General features: G+C 44.1%; 1 pseudogene across 1 annotated transcript; it reads left to right on the top strand.

Moving 5' to 3' along the window:
• Positions 1-1218: 1218 nt before the first annotated feature.
• On the top strand, positions 1219-20516 carry LOC146520862 (NACHT, LRR and PYD domains-containing protein 12-like; annotated as a pseudogene). The gene is made up of 9 exons (XR_014873554.1): positions 1219-2089; positions 3111-3260; positions 3367-3480; positions 8650-8891; positions 8996-10802; positions 12303-12476; positions 14215-14391; positions 16540-16716; positions 19079-20516. The product of XR_014873554.1 is annotated as an NACHT, LRR and PYD domains-containing protein 12-like (transcript).
• Positions 20517-21246: the final 730 nt, after the last annotated feature.

Below are 21246 nucleotides of genomic sequence, written 5' to 3'. Positions count from 1 at the left end.
ACGGAGACTAGACCGTCCCATACAGCCCATGTGTTTGCAACAAACTTGCCGTTTATTTTGCAATTCGAGCTCAACACTGCCCCTAGCGTCCTGGAGCACTTCCGTTGTGTTTTGGAGTTTGCATGTGTTTTGAATTTTGTAAGTGTTTTGGAGTTTGTACATGCTTTGTCTCTAGGGGCCACCGTAGATTTTCTCTTATTATTCAGTCATTATTTTTAAGGTTTATTTGGAAAATTATAGAATTCAATTTGAGTTTTACTGAAAAAACAAAAAAAAATTCATTTCTTTGTAATGGATATTTTAGGAAGTTTTTACTAAACCTTTGCCAGATAGTTAGTAAATTCAAAGTAATTTTTCTCAGAGACTTATTTCATATCAATTATTTTTTTTGTTAAAGTTGGGCAATTTCAACCTTCAGTTTGAGATTTTGTCCCTAAATCCAACACATATTTACAGTTTAATTCTATTAATATCTACTTTTGTTTTCTATTTGAATTTAATTAACATTTTCTCTCTAAATCTTTTGAAATTAAAATCTACTTAATTATTTTAAGTGTCACTTTGTTGCCATAACTTTTTTAAGTAACCTCTAGTCACAGTTTTTACAGTGTAGTAGTGACTAACCCTCAAACCCTCCTACCCACCTCGACATACAAACTCTGTGTGGCTTCACGTGTTCTGTTGATGTTTACATGATCGAAATAACTTGAACACAAACAAACAAAGAGGAACCGCACCGGAAGGAAAAAACTACAAGTCCCAGCATCCTCTGTGTTTAGGGAGGAGCAGTGAAAGTGAAAGTATTGAGCCTTCAGAGCAGCAGGAGGAGGAAGGTGGAGCTGAGGCAGGCGAGTGTTAACATGAATATGTTTCTTCTTATGACATAAAATAATTCCACGCTGTTCGTGTCTGTGGGTGAAATGTGAGGCCGGTCGGCTCCTCTGAGCGCTGGTTTCCTGTAAGTAGAGAGGAAGTGAGTTTAGCTGAGCCTCCGTTTAGCTGAGAGAGCAGGAGGAGAGTGAGAGCTGTGCTGAGGCAGGGTGAGTGTTAACACCGCTCTGACGTTACTGTCTCTGTGGCGGGAACAACAGGCTCCGTCAGTGGAGGCAAAAATAATCAGACTTTGGTTTTTCAAAGGAAACAACTTTATGTCGGAAGTTCCCGCACGCTCATTGGATAACGACTTGTCAATCTCAAGTTATTAGCCAATGAGCGCGCGTATTCACAGAAAGACCCGCCTTTATCACGGGACTTTAAAAACTACAATGGCGACAGAAACTCCGTGAGTGGAGTTCAGGGTGACGTTATGAAACTGTGACGTTTGAGCCACTTCCTGTTCTCAGTCCCAGCGTCCTGATCACCGAGGTTTCTGTTGCTCTGATATCTGATATTGATTATATTGGTAAACAGGCTGTAGCATAAACATCAGGTCTGTTCTGAAAACTGGCTTTCTTTTTTCAAAGTAAGGGAATATCTGTGGTGTGATACCGCGGGCTCATGGGCTAAGGACTTGGATTGACAAGTCAAGCGCAGATGATTGTGTTGTTTCTTATAAAGGCTTGTGTGTGTGTGTCCTTGTGTCAGTGGAACTGAATCAGTGTGTTAGAGAAAGTGCTCCTCTGCTGTGCCGTCATCGTGTGGATGCTTCTTTTAAAGTTGGAACTCGTGTTTTTATGATCTGCTTCATTTCATTGAACCTTTATTTCTAACCATGAAGTCCCTTTGAGGTTACAGCCTCCTGGTTAGGTTTAGGCTGTTATTGTGCTTCAGGCTGAAATATGAGGAGTAAGGAGTGGGGCTGGTTCGCCCTCATGACCCTCACCATAACACATACGTCACAGGACAGTGTTTACCACAGAAACTCCATGAAATGATCAATGAGAACTTTAGAAACCCGTCAGTGTGATGCTTCCAGTACAACAGCACCTCTGAGTGTGTGTGTTTGCCTCTCAGACTAACTGCACCCTGACATCAAGAAGATGGAGGAAGAGGATGGAGCAGGATCTGCAGCATCCAGCTGTGTGTCTGTGAGGAGTGACTGCTCCAAAGGAATACCTCTAAACTTCAGTAATGAACCTGCAGCAACAATGTAAGAGAGCTGCTGACTCATTTATTCAGTGTAAATAATGATTTTTGATGCAATGGGAGAAGAAAAAATGACAAAAACAGTTTTAAAAATAAGGATTAAAATATTACAAACTATATTTTTGAGTTTGCTGATGTAGTACAAAAATATATGAACATAACTGTATATAGGACAGATATTTTACGGTTCTTTTAGGCAGCACCAAAAAACAAAAAGACTATTTTTAAGCTGTCTGAGGTAGTGAGTCAACATGTCACACTGGGTCAAAGGTCAGGGAGTAAAAGTGTGTTTTAAAGGAGGTTTAAAAGCAGCGAGTGAAGGAGCCTGTCGAGGTAAATCGTCCCATAACTGATCAAATTGAGTTGGTGGACCTCTGTGTGAAATCAAGCATCTGGTTCACAGAGAGGATAACCCTCAAATGGGCTGTACAACATTATATAGTGAGACAAAAACAGAGATTATCGTAGCCATCGCTCTCTCGCATGGACGTGGCAGTCTTGCTGTCTGCTGCGAATCCTCCCCGTACCTCCGTGACCTCGTCTGGTATCTGCTCCCTCCTCTGTGAGAGACAGTAAAGGAAAACACGTCTCTGCCTAGTCTTGAAAATCTAATGTTATCATCCATTGTTCTTCTAGGGCCTCTTCTTCTCGTGGCCTCAGCTAACTGCTAATATTTAAATGGCTAACATTAACATGTGTGCCAGCCAGGTTAACATTTATGCTGAACTATGATTAATTAACTGATGTTGAAACTGGAGCTTTACTGACCTCTGAAATTCCTCCTAAAGTGTTGTTCAGTGTTGTGACAGTCAGCTGCTTCAGCTGCTGCTGGGATGGGCTGTGGCAAAGAGAACAGAGAAAATCTAAATCAGAGTTTTTCTCTGAATTAAAAGCAAGGAAACAACAATATATTCTACATGGTGAAACTGATGGTTTCTGGTGTTTGGGTCTGTTTTTCTGTATTTATGCAGATAAAGTGTATAGTCATTATTCACACTCATACCTCTGTGTGTGTTGTTTTAAAGCCCAGAGCTGTGGGGCGTACCAGGCTCAGCTGGACATAACCCTAAAACTAATCCAGAACCTGGACCTGAACCCAGCTGTGTTTCCTTAAAGAGCAACGTGTCGAAGGATATCGGTGTACACTTTAACAAAAGACTGTTATGTGACAAAGAGTAAGTACATTATTTTTATGAGATTGTTCATCATGTCTTTAATTTAATATTTCCAGTTTTTCCTTCCTATCTCATGAAGCTGTTACATTTATTGTTTTTCTTTAAGGATCAATAAGAGGCCAGAATCTCCTGGACCTGAACCCAGCTGTGTGTCTCTAAAGAGCAACGAGTCGAAGGATATTCGTGTAAACTTTAAAGGATGTTCTTCTGCTGCTGAGAGGTAATGTGTGTCTAGATGTTGTTCCTGACTCTGTATTTATGAATAAATCCTCATGTTTAATATCAGCTCAGCTCTTTTTCACACACATTTCTATGTTGGTGTGTGAAGCGTTGTGTGTTGGAGTGTTACCACAAACACAGCAGTCAGAGTGGAAAGAGTGGATGTTGTAGGAGGTGTTTGTGTAGTGAAGAGGCTGAGTGTCTGTAGGACTCCAGCTGCTCCAGCAGGTGTCTCCTTTGTGCTTTGCTTCAAACACAGTGTAGGGAGGAGCTTCCACTCAGGTGTTTCAGGTGTTGCTGGATGGAGGAGGACAAATAGTTTTTCCCTTCAGTGACACTTCAGCAGCTCAATGTTCTCGGGAGATGTTTGTATTTATGAAGGTTTATGGATTATTTTTCTTACTTTGGTTAAACTGAGCAATACATTTTCCATCTAACATTTAAAGTAAATTTCCAGGTGAAAAAAAAAGATCTGCAGCTGCAGGCTCTGTGATGTTTCACAGTGTGAAAGTAACAAATTTAGAAATTTTGGCGTGAGATATGTGAAGACTTGTCTTGTCCGGCCTCCCCTTTAGTATGCTTGCTGGGCAACTTGGATGAGGTCACTGCAGAAATAAACACAGCCCACGTTGTTTTTACGGCTCTATGCATTGCCAAGAAAATGGTCCTCATTAACTGGAAAAATAAAAATAATCTTAATTCTAACCAATATAAAAACCATCTAATAGATCACATTAGTCTTGATGCCGCCTCTGCCATCACATTTGATCAATCCCTTTGGGCTCCTTTGATCGGCTTCATCACCTAGTGGGGGGTCATGGTTTGGTCCTGCCTTCGCTATTGTGGTTGATATGGGGGTAGGGACGGCCTTAGGGTGTCTGGGGAGTCCGTAGGGATGTTTCCCTGAAGGGCCTAACCCGGGGGATGTGGCCATGACTCGGTTAGGGGCTCTGGGGACTCTTAGATGGTGTTTTCCTTGTGGCTGCGTACAACGGAGATGGGGGATGGTCTGTTGTGGCAGACATTGGTTACTGGCCTGGTAGCCTGGCTGCCCCTGGGTGGGTCCGGGACAGGCGTGGAGGCTTGGGGGTCTGGGGGTACTCCGCCCCCATTCTGGGGTGCTGGCTGGGCCTTGGGGGCTTGGGTCCTGGCTGTTGTGTCGCCGGAGCTGTGGGCGGGTGGGTGCAGGGGGACTCAGCTCCAGTGCAGGGGACCTCTGGTGCATCGGCCCAACTAGGAGGCTCTCTAACTGGTGGGGAGGTTGTTATATCTTTGCAGGTGGTCTCCTCTCTACAGGAGCTCACTCTGCAGGTAGGGGAAAGATATAGGAGAGGTAGAGAATGAACTCAACCTGGGTGTTTATTGTCTTGTGTAGTTTGGGAGATGATTGGATGATGGGGTGGGTGCAGTTTTCTCTAAGGTGGAGTCGGGTCGGTTGCCCCGGACTCTGTGGGGCTGGGCGGTGCTGCTGCTGCGGGCCCCGGTCCTGGTGGGTTCCAGAGTGTCGGGGAGCCTATTGGGGTCAGTGGGGGAGCTGGCCCCAAGGGGGGGCCGCTTGCCCCTCCTTTTCTTCCCTCCCCATCCTCAGCTGCCTCCCTATTCCCACTCTACCACACCCACCCATACACGCAGGGCTTGGGGTACAGGTATGTCACCAAGGTGCAGGGGAGGCACTCCCCCTCTGTCCCCTTCTGGCCGCCTGTGCCTCAATTTTATTCTGCAACCTAGACATCCACATTACTCACACTCTCACATAACACATACATATAGGGCCTTGGGGGTGGGCACGTTTAACAGCATCCAGAGGATGGTCGGTGTATTCCGACCCACCTCTGGCGCTGGTGCCCTACCCTCAATTTTAAATGCATATAGACACTAAGGGTTTTCGGGAGGAGCCGTGCTGCTCTCTGATAGGAAGCAGGAACCATGCTCTCCTGTGTTTTAAATGCACTTTAGAACAGCACACAGCAACACTACATATAAGCGGGCGTAGGGAGGTTTGGCATCTTCACTCACCCCGGTTATGTTAGCCATCAGGGCTGGGGGGCTGGGAGGAGGTGCTGGCCGTCAGATTGGGGTCTGGGATGCGGGGCCTCCCTGCTACTGCAGATAAGGAGGTGGTCCGCTTGCCTCCACCCCAGAGAGAAGGGTTACATCTCCTGGGTTTAGGTGCGGCTTGCCCCTCTGGGGGCGGGGGTACCTGGACCTGGGATATAGAGTATGTTTGGGGAGTGTGACTGTCTGTGCAGTATCTATTTGTGTCTGTCTACACGTTGGGTGAGTGCCGAGTATTTGGTTGTGTATATGGGGGTGGGAATGCACGTTTGTGTCCGTGTGCGCCTGTTCGTCTGTGTCTATATGTCAGGTTGGGTCTTAGACTCGACCTCTCTGTGAACATCTCAGGCCCTCCAAAGTACGGAGGCCTATCTCCCCTCACTACACTCCCTGCCGGTGGCTGATGTCCTCAGACGTTGGTGTGTTGGTGGTCCTTGTCGACTGGGACTGGGCGCTCATGTATGTACCGGCTCACTCCTGGTGGCCGATTGGCGGGGCCTGGCGCCTGTGGCCCAGCTGGGCCCCTTCCGGGGGATGGGATGCCCTCAGGCCTCTGGCCTCTGGGCCTGAATCTCGGTCCTCTCTGGCACAGCTGGCTGCCGGCAGAACCTGCGGGCACGCCACTGCAACCCCCTGTGGCCTCTGCTCTGTAGCTGCTGGGTGACCTCTCGTTTGGGGCTCTACTCAGCTCTTCCTAGGAAGGTGGCACGGTTCCCCCCCTTTTGGTAGTCCTCCTCGGGTCCTTGTACTCTGGGGCCTCTGGATGTTTGGTGCCTGGATCTCCTCCATACCTGCTTCATGCCCTGGGGGACGGGGCTATGGCTCCCCACACTCCCTAGCAGATCGTTACATGGAGAAACCTTTGGAATACAAGCATGCTGATCCACACAGGTGTGCACACAGGTGTACACACGGGTGTTCACAGACGCGGACTATACCTTTCTTGGCTGCTGCCTCAAAGCAGATTGTGTGCTGTCTATCTTGCGTGCTGCACAATAGCGTTTTATATTTAGTATCTACTGTTATCTACTGCTAGCTAGTTTATTGTGATGGTGCTGTTTTTATTATGTTGCTCTTTTTTTGTTTGCTTTCTCTTCTGTTTTTTTTTCTCCATACAGGTGATCCAGGTGTTTTGTTTGTTTTTCTTTCTTTCTTCCCCCCTTTCTCAGCGTCTCTTCTCCCCTCTGGTTTTCTTTCTCTCCTTCTCTTTCTTTTATTCTTTCTCCCTGTCCTATCCCCCAGTCATGTCTGTCCCGTTTGAAGTAACCGGAAATAAAATAAATTCAAAATTATAATAAAAGTCAATCAAATGGACCAATATGGCAAGGCCATGATGATCCACTTGGTAAAATAAATCCGCTTGGCATCTTTCTTGGCCCTAAGACAACAATTCTGATGGCTAAAGAGCAAAACGGGACACACACACACACACAAAAAGAAAGTAACAAATTCAACCAGAGTTCATACAAAGGCTTAATATACGTGTGTATTTGATATAATGCCAACAAGTACAAATAGGTGTTCTTACAGGTCTTAATCACAGAGGTCTGATAAGTCTGGTGACTTTCACAGTCAGCAATTTTGCTGCCTTTTATTTTATATTGGCCTTTTTAAAGCCCTTCAAATGCTCCCACATTCATACAGAGCTTTTAATAGCAAACTCCTTTACAGTCCTTCTCCTCTCACACACGATCACACGACTGATTTGTCTGCAGCAGCTGTGTTACTGCTAGTATTTTATTATGTGTGTAATCTCCTCATATTGTTCCTATGGTTTAGTTTGACTTCCTTCTGCAAACTCAGCTGCTCTGTTGCTGATACACGTCTCCATGAATATGATTGATCAGATGCTGCCAACACCATGTGTTTCATGTGAACGCTCAGCTGAAACCCTGGGTTGACTTATCGAGTTAATAACAAGCTTCACGTGACTGTGAATGCTAAAGTGAATCCAGATAAAGGAAAGCGACCCTGCTAATGTTGGACTCACTTCTTAGTGTAGATCCCAGGAGGAAGTTCAACATAGCCAGCCATTCTTTGTGCTAGCTCGACCAAACCTGAGACCACGGTGCAGGATAATGATTATCATCTGTCTCTGTCAAGGACATTTAAAATCCACAAATAACAAACATAATTATATTTGATTATTAAACATCTCTTTTCAATTAACGTTTCAGTATTCATGCAGATAAAGTGTAAACTCAGATGAATCATACCATCAAATGTTAAAGGAAAATATCAGGATGAGTGTCTGTGAGCTGAGAAGGACGTGAAGCGAGCAGTTTATCCCAGAGCTGAAGCTGCTCTGTGTGCAGAGATGAGCTCAGATTCCTGCTGTGATTGATCAACAGTCACAGAAATGTAGACTTGTAGTTATTACTGCAGTATGGTCACAGCAGATACTGATAAACATGTATTATGAGGATGGATGATCAAGTTTCTCACTCTCTCCTTTAAATCTCAGTTTTTTCTTCTTCACAGTTTATCTGTTAATTTATTAATGAACAACACTAAAAGAGTTTCTGTTATATTTCCCCTTGAACATCACCTTATTAGTGCGGCATGAGGAAATAGCCCCCCTCCAAAGAATTAATAAATGAATGATGATAATAATAAAATGATTAAAAAGCAGAGCTCAGAGTGGTAGAATGGTCAAACATGGATCCACGGGTGCTTCAACTGCATTTGGTGACGTGACTAAAGCAAATCTTTCAAATAATCCCACCATCAACGGGATGTTGTCTCCTTTACTACGGTTACTTTACTTGGTCACCGTGTGAATTTCTTTGAAATGAACCAAATTCTTTTATTTGTTGGTTGTTGCATATTTAACCTCTACAGTCAGGAAAGGAGGAGATGAGGCCTCAACAATGTTGGGTTGTAGCTGTGCTTCAGGTTAGAGTGAGTGTCCATGGAATAAATGTAAGTCAGTGAACTGGAAACATGACTGTGTTAACTTTGTTTTCCTTTTTATAATGAGTCTAATCAAAGGTGCACAGAAGTATCTCCACTTTGACTTCTCTGTGTCACCATCAGAGCTTCTGCACAGTGTCATCAATCTGGATGTTTGTCACTAACAGTCAATGTTTTTAGTGATAAAGAAATGTGTTCACAGAGGGAGGAAGAGGAAGAGGAGTGGTGTTTGTGAGGAGGAGCAGCTGTCCTGCTGTGCTTTGTGTCAGGACATCCTGAAGGATCCTGTCTCTACCAGCTGTGGACACCGGTTCTGCAGACAGTGCAACTCCTCATACTGGGACCAGTCTGCTTCATCAGGAGACTCGTCCTGTCCCCAGTGTGGAGAAAGATCCAGAAGCACAGCTGGACTGCAGACAGCCAGTCAGAGCAGGTGTGTACAAAGTAAGACTGAACATCTGTCTGCTGATGGACTCATTTCTGAAAACTGGACATCTTGTTGTTGTTCAGACATTGAAGAGTTTTCTTTCTGTTTTTCTTTCTTTCAGCAGATGTTGGTCTGCAGGAGGTTTTAGATGAACATAAGATCAGTCTGAGGAGGAGATGTGAACGTGTGACTGAAGGAAGTGATGAAACAGGAAGTAGAACCCTCCTCAACACCATCTACACTGAGCTCTACATCACAGAGGGACAGGGTGAAGAGGTTCATACCCAACATGAGGTGAGGCAGCTGGAGACAGCTTCCAAGATGGACGCCCTCCATGACGCTCCAATCAGGTGCCAGGACATCTTTAAAGCCTTACCTGACCAACAGAGACCCATCAGAGTGGTTCTGACCAACGGCGTGGCTGGTGTTGGAAAAACCTTCTCAGTGCAGAAGTTCACTCTGGACTGGGCAGAGGGCTTGGAGAACCAACATGTCAGTGTGGTGGTTCTGCTTTCATTCAGGGAGCTGAACCTGATCAGAGATGAGCAGTACAGTCTTCTGGAGCTGCTCCATGTTTTCCATCCAACATTACAGAAGGTCACAGCAGAGAAGCTGGCTGTCTCTCAGCTTTTGTTCATCTTTGACAGCCTGGATGAAAGCAGACTTTCATTGGATTTCACCAACAGGAAGCTGCTGTCTGATGTCACACAGAAGTCATCAGTCAGCCAGCTGCTGACAAACCTCATCCAGGGGAATCTGCTTCCCTCGGCTCTCGTCTGGATAACTTCCCGACCTGCAGCAGCCAATCAGATCCCTCCTACATGTGTTGACAGGCTAACAGAAGTACGAGGCTTTACTGACGCCCAGAAGGAGGAGTACTTCAGGAGGAGATTCAGTGATGAAGAGCTGTCCAGCAGAATCATCTCCCACATGAAGACATCCAGGAGCCTCCACATCATGTGTAGAATCCCAGTCTTCTGCTGGATCACTGCTACAGTTCTGGAGCACATGTTGACTACAGAGCAGAGAGGAGAGCTGCCCAAGACCCTGACTGACATGTACTCACACTTCCTGCTGGTTCAGACAAAGAGGAAGAAGAACAAGTACCACGAGGGACATGAGACGAGTCCACAGGAGCTGACGGAGGCTGACAGGGAAGTTCTTCTGAAGCTGGGGAGGCTGGCGTTTGAACATCTGGAGAAAGGAAACATCATGTTCTACCAAGAAGACCTGGAGCAGTGTGGTCTGGATGTGACAGAGGCCTCGGTGTACTCAGGAGTTTGTACAGAGATCTTCAAAAGAGAGTGTGTGATCTTCCAGAAACCAGTCTACTGCTTTGTTCATCTGAGCATTCAGGAGTTTCTGGCTGCAGTCTACATGTTCCACTGTCACACCAACAGGAAGATAGAGGTGCTGGAGGACTTCCTGGAAAATAATCCAGATGATCCTTACTATTACATTTCATTTTCTGATGATTTGCTGATGAGAGCCACGTTTAAATCCCTCCAGAGTAAAAATGGCCACCTGGACCTTTTTGTTCGCTTCCTTCATGGCCTCTGTCTGGAGTCCAACCAGAGACTCTTAGCAGGTCTGCTGGGTCAGACAGAGAACGGTCCAGAAACCATCCAGAGAGTCATCTACAACCTGAAGAAGATGAACAGTGATAAAATCTCTCCTGACAGAAGCATCAACATCTTCCACTGTCTGATGGAGATGAACGACCTCTCATTATTTCAGGAGATCCAAGAGTTCCTGAAGTCAGAGAACAGATCAGAGAAGAAACTCTCTGAGATCCAGTGCTCAGCTCTGGCCTTCATGCTGCAGATGTCAGAGGAGGTTCTGGATGAGTTGGACCTGCAGAAGTACAAAACATCAGAGCAGGGACGACAGAGACTGATTCCTGCTGTGAGGAACTGCAGAAAGGCTCGGTGAGTCCAGATGTGATCATTAACATCACTGATCAGTATAGGTTAGTAGTTTAATGTTGAAAATAAAATCAGATTGTAACCACAAAGTGTTTGTGTCCGTACGCTGCAACCTTCCACACCATCCTTTATCGTACAGACTCAGCAGCAGCTCCATGGATCCCAAATCCAAGAGTGGAGAACAGATTTGAAGTGTGTCCATGCAGTCACAGCTGTTTCCACCATGTTTCCACTGATATTTCTCCTGTTCAATGACACGTTTCATATCAGTGAATATGTTCTTCAGGACGTCCACTGACATGTTTAAGTGTCCTGCTGGAAATCACTCAAATCATCCATGAAATCCATGAAAAATCCTTTTATTGTTTCTAACTTCCCCCTCTGTCCTCTCTCTCTCTCCATCCTCCTCACTGCTGCTTTCACTGATAATCACACAAACATCATATTCAGCTACAAAATAACAATAATATCATCTGATGATCGTTATTAGAAGAGCAGGATCCATATTTGATATCAGAGTAACACACTGATGGTTATGTGCAGTCATCATCAGTGACTGTGGCTCAAACAGAAGCTCTCTGATTGGTTGCTGACCTTGGTCACCTGTCCACTCTCACCTGTGTGTGTTTGCTCTCTCTTTGCTGTCTCCATCCTCTCTCTCCTTTCTCTCCCTCTCTGTCTTTGTACCATCACTCAGGTCCAATGGAAACAGTGACATTTACAAACCAATCAAAGACAAACTGATCCATGTCAGGTGATAACAATATTCAAAGTGAATACAGGCTGCTGCTGGACACAGACAGGTGACATCATTTTGACTTGCTGTCACCTGGATCTGGACTCATAAACACTGAAGCCCTGAACAGGAATACAAATCATTTTCTGCCAACTAGCGACACACCAGCAGATAATGGCTCAGAAAGCTAAAATGAGCCAATCATTTCTGTGTTTAGTTCCTGAAATCAGATCTGATATCAGCAGCTCTGAGTTCATTCATCATTATTGTCCAGTGATGAGATTTCTGCTCCGTTTGGTAACAGTCAGCAGGTTTTTCCTGCGTGTGGACGTGAACAGTCGTACCTGACAGCAGGTAGCAAACAGAGATCATCTTTCCAGCTGGAACTCTTCACTGAGCTGAACTCATTCAAAATGTTCTGGAGTCAAAACAGGAAACAGTCCAAATGTGTGTCTTCACTCTGACTCTGGATCAGATCTCAGTGACAGACTGTGGACATTATGGAAGCCTAAATGTGACACCATCTTCCTCCTTCATCTGCAGATTAAAGCCAAACAAAGATTCTCATTAAAAGTCTGCAGGTCTGAGAGAGACTCAATCGTTGTGTCATGTCAAACACAGTAAGAGGAGCTGAAGCACAGATGTGAAGAGCAGATTCATCAGATTATGACCTCACTCTGTTTTGTCTTCATATACATTCAGTCTGTGTTTATAATGCAGATTTTCTGCTTTTATAATAACACATTTTATATTTTCTATCATCACAGACTGACTCGGTGTGGACTCTCAGAGACTCACTGTGAAGTTGTGGCCTCAGCTCTGAAGTCCAACCCCTCCCATCTGACAGAGCTGGACATGAGTGGAAACTGGCTGCAGGATTCAGGTGTGAAGCTTCTGTGTGTTGGACTGGAGAGTCCAAACTGTCGACTGGAGACTCTGAGGTGAGTTCACTGACTGCGGCTGTTGTTGTTTTTCTATATTTCAGGTCTTTGATTGATGTTTGGAACTTTCTTTAGTTCCTAAATGTTCAGGATGTGTCTGAAGACAAATGTAAAGAAGTTTGAGTGCTTTCAGAAATGTTGACTTTCCAAACGACTGAACAACAGTTTTTCCTTTTGGCTCCAAACAGAAGTGACAGACTTGAGCAGGGTTCATTTAAAGGCTGACAGAAGTGGAGTGGTGACGGGGAGATGTTTGACAGGACAGTGTTTCAGCCTCCACAGGTTCATGTTGTGCTCCATCAGTCAGTGAAGATGAAGTCAGTGCTGATGAGGCTGTAGAGTGTGTGAGGGATGTGAATGAGGATGATGAAGATCTGATGATAGCAGATAAAAACAGGCTGCAGAGACTTTGAGCCATACAGGGCACACAGTGTGTACAGAACAGCTGAAATCATTATGGAGGCCTCACTGGAATATGGAAGCATCACAGTACAGCTTCAGTGAAGCTTTAAAGTCTCTGATATGAGATGAGAAATGAAGCAGCCAGAGCTTTTTCATGAGTGGAAATCCACGGTGACTGTGAGCTGCTGCTACAGCCTCCAGATTAGCCAGCAGCTCATCCTGCTCAACATTTTCTCACCAACTTTAATGGAAGTGTGATGTTTTCAGCTGGAGTGATGGTCAGGGTGGCCTCCCTCTCGTCTTCTTCTCCTCCTCCTCTTTCATTTGTAAAGCCACTTCTGCTGCTTTCATTCATGTGGAAGTCCTGTAGCTGAGTTTGGGAGAGACTAACAGCCTCGGCAGCAGAGGGGAGAAAGGCTGTAACACCACCACTTTACTCTGTTCTACCTGTCACATCATTTTATCAGGAAACAAATATGCTCGTGTTTTTACTATGTTTGTCTTGAAGATGTAAGAAGATCACATGGTGCTTTTTCTTATTGTGTTGGTTTGTTTCCTGTCTCTTGGATGGAGCCCAGCTGTGCGTGGCCCCTGGGCCTGTGGTCAGAGTGTGTGCTGGATAATCCGGCCCAGGATGAGGCCAAACTGACATGGGATGAAATGTCTGTCACATAATTGAGCTTAGTGTAGTTTCATTTCTGCACAATTTAAAAACAACCCAAACTTTTTTTCTGTCTTTTCTATGTTATACTGTAGACTTTCTTTGATACTGTGTCCAAAAGGAGCAGCTTTTACTGTGAAGGGGAGGCGTCTCTGTTTCCTCTTCAGGTTGGATGATGGAAGCAAATGAGTGTGTGATGTTCTTTCAGTGTTGCACTTTGTAGACGCTCCCTGAGCACTGGTCTCACAGCCAGCTGCACATAGAGACCAGTGTTGTTAATCCAGGTCAGAAGAAGACTTGTTGGAATGAAAATGAGCTTGTAGTTTGTCTGCTTTAATAATGTGACTGGAAAAAGGTGTTGGACTTCAAATATGTCCATTTCTTTCACACTTCACCTTTAAAAGTGAAGCCTTGTGGTTCCTGGAAGGAAAAAACGACTTTTTCAAGTCTTTGTCCTGTTTTTATGATAAATGTACGACTTTAATGTGAAACATTCAGAGTTTTTTCTCTTGTTGTGTTTGTTTGAAGCTGCTTCCTGTTGGCTTCAGCTGTTTGGAGTTTCCATTTTCTAAACTTCTACATTCTGAACCTTCTTCAGCTCTGAACAGATGATGAAACACTGAATGATTTCAAGCACTTTGTCTAATAAACTTACATCTTTCATTCTTTATACAGATTGGTGAGCTGTGATTTGTTAGAGATCAGCTGTGATTATCTGGCAGCAGCACTGAAGTCCAACCCCTCCCATCTGAGACAGCTGGAGCTGAGAGGAAACTACAACCTGCAGGATCCAGGAGTGAAGCATCTGTGTGGTTTCCTGGAGAGTCCAGGATGTAAACTTGAAACTCTGGGGTCAGTCAGCATGTTTTAGTTGTGCTGAGATGAATATGATGTGAAAGTTTTGCTGACACTAAACTGCAGACATCAGGCTGATATTATACTGATCCACACTGAGGATCTTCATGGTAAAGTCTGTTTTCTTCTTCTCTGGTTTAGTCCATTGACTGCAGCAGAACAATGTTCACATTTCAAACAGTGAGACTCAACGTATGGCCCGCGGCCCACACGCGGCCTGCCCACCTTTCCTGGTTCAGAGAGAGGGGACCCTGATTAACTGTGTAGCTTCTTCCTCACAGTTCTAAGTATCAGACACAACAATGAATAATCCACAGCTGACTGTCTTTAGCAGGTCAAAGGTCACGGCACACAGCAGAGAGTGGGAAATATTATAATTCTGATCATTTATCAGCACATATCCATATGTATAAAAACAAAGCTGACACTGTGCGACTTGATCAGAGGTGTGATCATCACAGCAGAGGCCTTTGTGTCAAAGTCACTGAGGATCAAACAGAAACACATGAAGCAGATTTTCCTCTTCTGGCTTTTTATAGCAGATAACCTTCAAAATCTTCTGCAGTCCATCAAAAACTGAAGCAAACCATGAATCAACATGTGAACATGAGCTGATGCTGCTGAAGTGAAGCAAAGTTACAGAGGTTTGATTACAGACACAGCTGAGAGTTTGTAATCTGTCATCATTTTAAAAGGTTTAAATTTCTTCAGTATTGAACAGCAGAAATGAGGCTTTGTTTTCGGAGGCCGACAGCAGTGAACACAACAGCAGACTGGTGCGTAATAAGCAGTGAATGATGCAGAAAACAGATTTTTGAAGGTAAACTGTTCTTGAAGTACACTGAGAGAGAGAGCTGTGCAGGAAGTAAATGTCAAAGTCAGAGAGAATTCATGACGATGTTTGTCAAACGTAAAGCAGAGTTTGGATCTTCTTTTGCTGCTGCTTCACTCAGTTTTGGTTGGAGACAGATGAAACCTGCAGCTTCAGGATCTGTGAGCTGTCCACTTTCAGCCCCGACGGCGTGTCCGTGTACGTGCCGTCGAGTGAACGATCCACGCTCTGTGTTTCCATCTTTGTGTGTTTAGCTGCTCTCATTTACTGTTTTATCTGTTTGGTTGTTGTTGAAATACTTTTGAGAGCTTTAACCTGAGATTCTGGCAAAATACATTTATATTAAACATCGATTCAGGATTGAATGAATCAACATCGTTTTATTCAAATTAAAACCATTTAAATGGGAACATGAATTTTTTACAGCCGCCTCTAATGCTGGGTAATGTCAGCTGGTCCATGTGCAGCTGGCTGTGAGGCTCAGGGAGCGTCTACAAAGTGCAACACTGAAAGAACATCATCCATAAATATTGAGTAATAACTGGACTCTCATACAGCGAGACTCAAATGCCTTTAAACATCAGCTTATCCTGCTGATCCAAGTCCAACACTGAGTTTGTAAAAACATGTTTGTCAATCATTTTGTTTGGTTTCTGAGGAAAATGATTCAATAACTTGCTGCTAATACACAACATTTCATCATATTTCCTCATAACGCTCTTTTGTCTGACCATTTGATCCCATTTGAATTTGCAATAAAGGATCCACAGAGTTTGGTGACAATAATGACAGTAGATGTTTGTGTGAAAGTGCTGGAAGCAAATGAGTGTGTGATGTTCTTTCAGTGTTGCACTTTGTAGACGCTCCCTGAGCACTGGTCTCACAGCCAGCTGCACATAGAGACCAGTGTTGTTAGTCCAGGTCAGAAGATGACTTGTTGGAATGAAAATGAGCTTGTAGTTTGTCTGCTTTAATAATGTGACTGGAAAAAGATGTTGGACTTCAAATATGTCCATTTCTTTCACACTTCACCTTTAAAACTGAAGCCATGTGGTTCCTGGAAGGAAAAACACGACTTTTTCAAGTCTTTGTCCTGTTTTTATGAGAAATGTACGACTTTAATGTGAAACATTCAGAGTTTTTTCTCTTGTTGTGTTTGTTTGAAGCTGCTTCCTGTTGGCTTCAGCTGTTTGGAGTTTCCATTTTCTAAACTTCTACAATCTGAACCTTCTTCAGCTCTGAACAGATGATGAAACACTGAATGATTTCAAGCACTTTGTCTAATAAACTTACATCTTTCATTCTTTATACAGATTGAAGAACTGTGGTTTGTCAGAGATCAGCTGTGATCATCTGGCAGCAGCACTGAAGTCCAACCCCTCCCATCTGAGAGAGCTGGACCTGACGTACAACGACAACCTGCAGGATTTAGGAGTGAAGCATCTGTGTGGTTTCCTGGAGATTCCAGGATGTGGACTTGAAACTCTGAGGTCAGTCAGCATGTTTTAGTTGTGCTGAGATGAATATGATGTGAAAGTTGTGCTGATACTAAACTGCAGACATCAGGCTGATATTATACTGATCCACACTGAGGATCTTCATGGTAAAGTCTGTTTTCTTCTTCTCTGGTTTAGTCCATTGACTGCAGCAGAACAATCTTCACATTTCAAACCTTCAAAGAAGAAGAAAAATTCTCCACTGGATAATTCACTGTGAAACTCTCCATCTCTTCATTCCACCTTAAAGTCTGTCTGACACTGAAATCAAAAGCAAAATGTGCGTTTGCTTTACAGACAGCAGTCCAACACAAACATACACACATCATCCAAAACACAGTCCAACATCCAAATCTCCTCCACTGCCAGCATGAATGATGGGAAAGAGAAGGAGGAACACTCTGACATTCAGGGTTAGAATGAGTTTCATGAAGCAGACTGTGAAGATCAAAGCTGCATTAGAAAGCTTACATGAATGAATGAGTGGACAGAAGTGGACAGAGATCATCTGAAACACTTCAAAGGCTTTAAATCAGCACATTTCTCTTTATTCTTTATCAACTCTGTTCGTTTCTCTCAGTTTTCTGTGGAATGAAGCTAACAGCAGGCTAATAAGATGCTGACCAATAGGTTTCTATTAAAGGTTGTAATTTGTATATGAAAAAGTGCTTTGGCTCAGCAGGGATCAGCTTACAGGTAGAATACAGCTGCTGGATGGGATTAGCATGTCATAGCTATCTACCAAACTGCTGACTGGGAGATTTCAGGCCATCTATGGATCATTTTTGCTAACTGTTTATTCAGCTTAGGCTCACAGGGCTGCAGCCTGTGCCCTAGCTGTCATAGGGCAAGAAGCGTGGTCCACCTGCACAGGTGAGCAGTCCATCACAGGGCCAACAGAGAGAGACAGAGAAGCACTCTCTCACATCCACACCTACAGCCAATTTAGAAGCACCAATGAACCTAAGCAGCATTTCATTGGACTGTGGGAGAACATCCAACCTCCCCAGAAAGGCCAACAAGCTTCAACCTACAACCTTCTTGCTTTAAGGCACTAGTGCGAACCACTTTCCCCATTTCAGCCCAAATCCTGCATCTTCCTGTTTCTGACTCCAGGCCAGCTCCACTAACACTTTCTCATCAGACACTGCCACCTAGTGGAGGAAGTCTTAGTTCCATTTGAAGCTTCAGATTACAGTTAGTTCCTTTACAAAGAGGTGGAGGTGGTGGAGCCACAGCATCATCACTGAGTGCCATAGGACACTTAACCTTTGTTTCCATATGCTGGGAACTTCCTGTTGTTCCAAGGAGGACTGGAAAATGTGTGAAAATCTCCCAGTGAGTTCCTCACAGCACACTTCAATCATTTCCCTCCCACAGCATCAGGACCAGGGCTTTTTCTCTCTTTGGTCCCACTAAGAGATTTCCACACAAACACCTCATCAGTGGGACTCTCAGAGCTACCAGCCCTTTGCTACAATCACAAAGCTCTTCATTGAAATCAATGATATCAAAGCTGGAATCAAATGAGTCCAAGTCTTCTGCTGATTCAGCATCACATTCATCTTTGCTCCTTGTTCTGCATCCCCACCATGGACTTCATTCCTTTCCAAGCCAGCCTTGAGTGTCCTTTATTCAGCTCATCCTCTGCTTTACTTTTACACCTGATTTTAGCTGCTTTATCTCTCTTTCAACAAGTTTCTGTGCCTCAATCTTTTTCTTCTCTCCCTCATAACAAGACAGCTTCTTCTGCCTGAGAACATGTTGGAGTGATTTACTAATCCAGGGCTGCTTATTGGGGAAAATACTTCCTGTTTCCAAAGTAATCCCCATTTTTCCCAGAAAGAAATGTCAGTAGAAATCGATGATCTAAGTGAGAACATGAGCCTTTAAAAAGTCCCAGTGGGTGCAGTCAAAGCAGTCCCTCAGTCCCAGTATAGAGTCTTTGGTCCAGACTGGAACAACTGTGTGCCCAGTTTGAGCTCTCTTCAGTGCTGTGACCTGACAGACCCAGAGGGGCCATCACATCACATTTAGAAGCTCCCCTAATGGAGCCACAACACATGTCCAATATTTAGTCTGTCTTGTTGGACCAACTGGAAGAAATGATTCAAGGACTTAGTCACAGAACAGAGATTCAAATCTCCAAAATCCAACTGGCTGCATCAGGACATATAGTCTGAAACTCTGCACAGTTTCCTGTTTGAAGCTGCTTCCTGTTGGCTTCAGCTGTTTGGAGTTTCCATTTTCTAAACTTCTACATTCTGAACCTTCTTCAGCTCTGAACAGATGATGAAACACTGAATGATTTCAAGCACTTTGTCTAATAAACTTACATCTTTCATTCTTTACACAGATTGGGACGCTGTGGTTTGTCAAAGATCAGCTGTGATTATCTGGCAGCAGCGCTGAAGTCCAACCCCTCCCATCTGAGAGAGCTGGACCTGTTCAACAACAACTTGAAGGATCCAGATGTGAAGCAGCTGTCTGATCTTCAGCAGAGTCCAGACTACAGACTGGAGACTCTGAGGTCAGTAGAGTGATGGAGTGAGTGGGTGGTGCTGTCAGCAGTATTGTACTAAACACAGTCAGTATGAAACAAAGATCCAGTGTTTCCTGTAAAGCTGCAGCTTCTCAGTGAAGCTGTGAGAGGAGAACGGTGACAGGCTTCAGGATTGGACACAAACACTTCCTGTTTCTCACCTTTATGGTCACCATAGTAACGGCTGACACGCTCTGATCAAACGCTGTCAACAGCCAATCAGCTCTCTGAACAAAGCAGCACGCAGACCAATGACTGCATTGATTTCCAAGTTTAAAGCAGTGAAGAACACAGTCTGTAGGTGAGGAAGAATTTAGTGAGAGCAGATGTTTGGATGGAATTCCTCCAGTTAACAGCTGGAACGTCCATCTGGATTGTTGGGCTTGTTGTTGGGGTTCCTACAGAGCTCAGAGTGGACACACCAAGGTTCTTCTAATGAATGAAAGTCCAAACTCAAACTAGGAGGGAAAAACATTTTCAGCAACTTCAATAAAAATCCAAAGATTAGAGAAAGTGAAGCAACAATGAGTCCTAGTACAGTCCCAGCACTGAAGTCCCTGCTGCTCTTTATACTGGATGTGCTGCATCACTGACTGACAGCTGATGAAGAGTCTCTGGAAACACTCGTTTATCTCCTCTGCTCTTCCTCCTTCTCTCTGCAGGTGGTGATGATGGTAAACAGGACGGTGTGTGTGCTGAGAGAGGAGCAGCTGTGTCCTGATGATCCAGAGAGGTTGAAGCAGCAGCAGCTTGTGTGTAGAGATGCTCTGACTGGGCCATGTTACTGGGAGGTGGAGAGGAGAGCTTCATCCAGCAGTGACTGCCAGAGGAATGAAGTGCAGATGACTGTCAGTGCTGCAGAGTGAACTGCTCTGAGAACAGCTCCACTGTCAGACACAATGTAGAGTCCAGCATCATCCCTGTGTGTCCCTCTGGATCTGACAGAGGATCATCAGTGTATCTGGACTGCTCTGCTGCTGCTCTGTCCTTCTACAGTCTCTGCACAGTCTCTGTCTGACTCTGGCTTCAGATCTTCCTGGATCAAACTCACCTGGAAAGACTTTCAAACATCACTCAATAGATTTGAATACAGAATATATTTGATATATACTGTAGATGTACTGTAGAGTTGCAGTTTGTCACTTGTAAATACAGTCTGTGAGCAGCTATGAGCTGAAAGATCTTTCTAGAAACACAAAATGTTTTCACTCTTCTGTTGCTTTTTCATATATTTCCACAACATTAATATTGATCCCACCTGTTTCATGCTTTTATACATAATAACAGGACACGTGTGATCTGAGCGCTGCTGTGGTTGCTGTGCTGCACATCTTCATTTAGATAACAGAGACATCTAGTGGTTCAGAGGGAGAACTGCAGGAGGTGGAGCTGTGTTTTAGCATGGAAAACTTTTTCATTTTAGGCGCAGATACAAATATGATAAGTATCAGTGTAAGATACAAAAGGTCACAACAGTTAGCAGAGGGAACAGTGATCACACAGCAATGTAAGAAAAGAAACATAACCGTGAATCTGGACATGTATACAGATGGAAGCAAACAAACAAGATGTAACAGTACATTAAAGCCACAAATGGGAAGAAAACAAACCCAAAGGAAAATATATTTGATCTCAGGAATCCAAATCAGAGGCTATCATGTATATGTATGTATATGTATATGTATACATATACGTATATGTATATATATGTATACAGATGTATATGTATACATATGTATATGTATATATATATGTATATATGTATATGTATATATGTACATATACATATATGTATATATATGTACATATACATATATATGTGGATCTGAGGGCAGACCATAGCGACCTCCCTGAACAGGGTCCAGTAACCATCACAGTGGCAGATATCCAAGCAAGGGTCTCCAGTATGAAGAGTTGGACAGCACCAGGGCCCGACATGGTTCACGCCTACTGGCTAAAGAAGCTGACTGCGTCTGGCAGCA

Source organism: Neolamprologus multifasciatus, chromosome 4 (genome assembly GCF_963576455.1).
Source record: "Neolamprologus multifasciatus chromosome 4, fNeoMul1.2, whole genome shotgun sequence".
Lineage (NCBI taxonomy): Eukaryota > Metazoa > Chordata > Actinopteri > Cichliformes > Cichlidae > Neolamprologus > Neolamprologus multifasciatus.
This window is presented reverse-complemented; position numbering and strand designations above follow the sequence as displayed.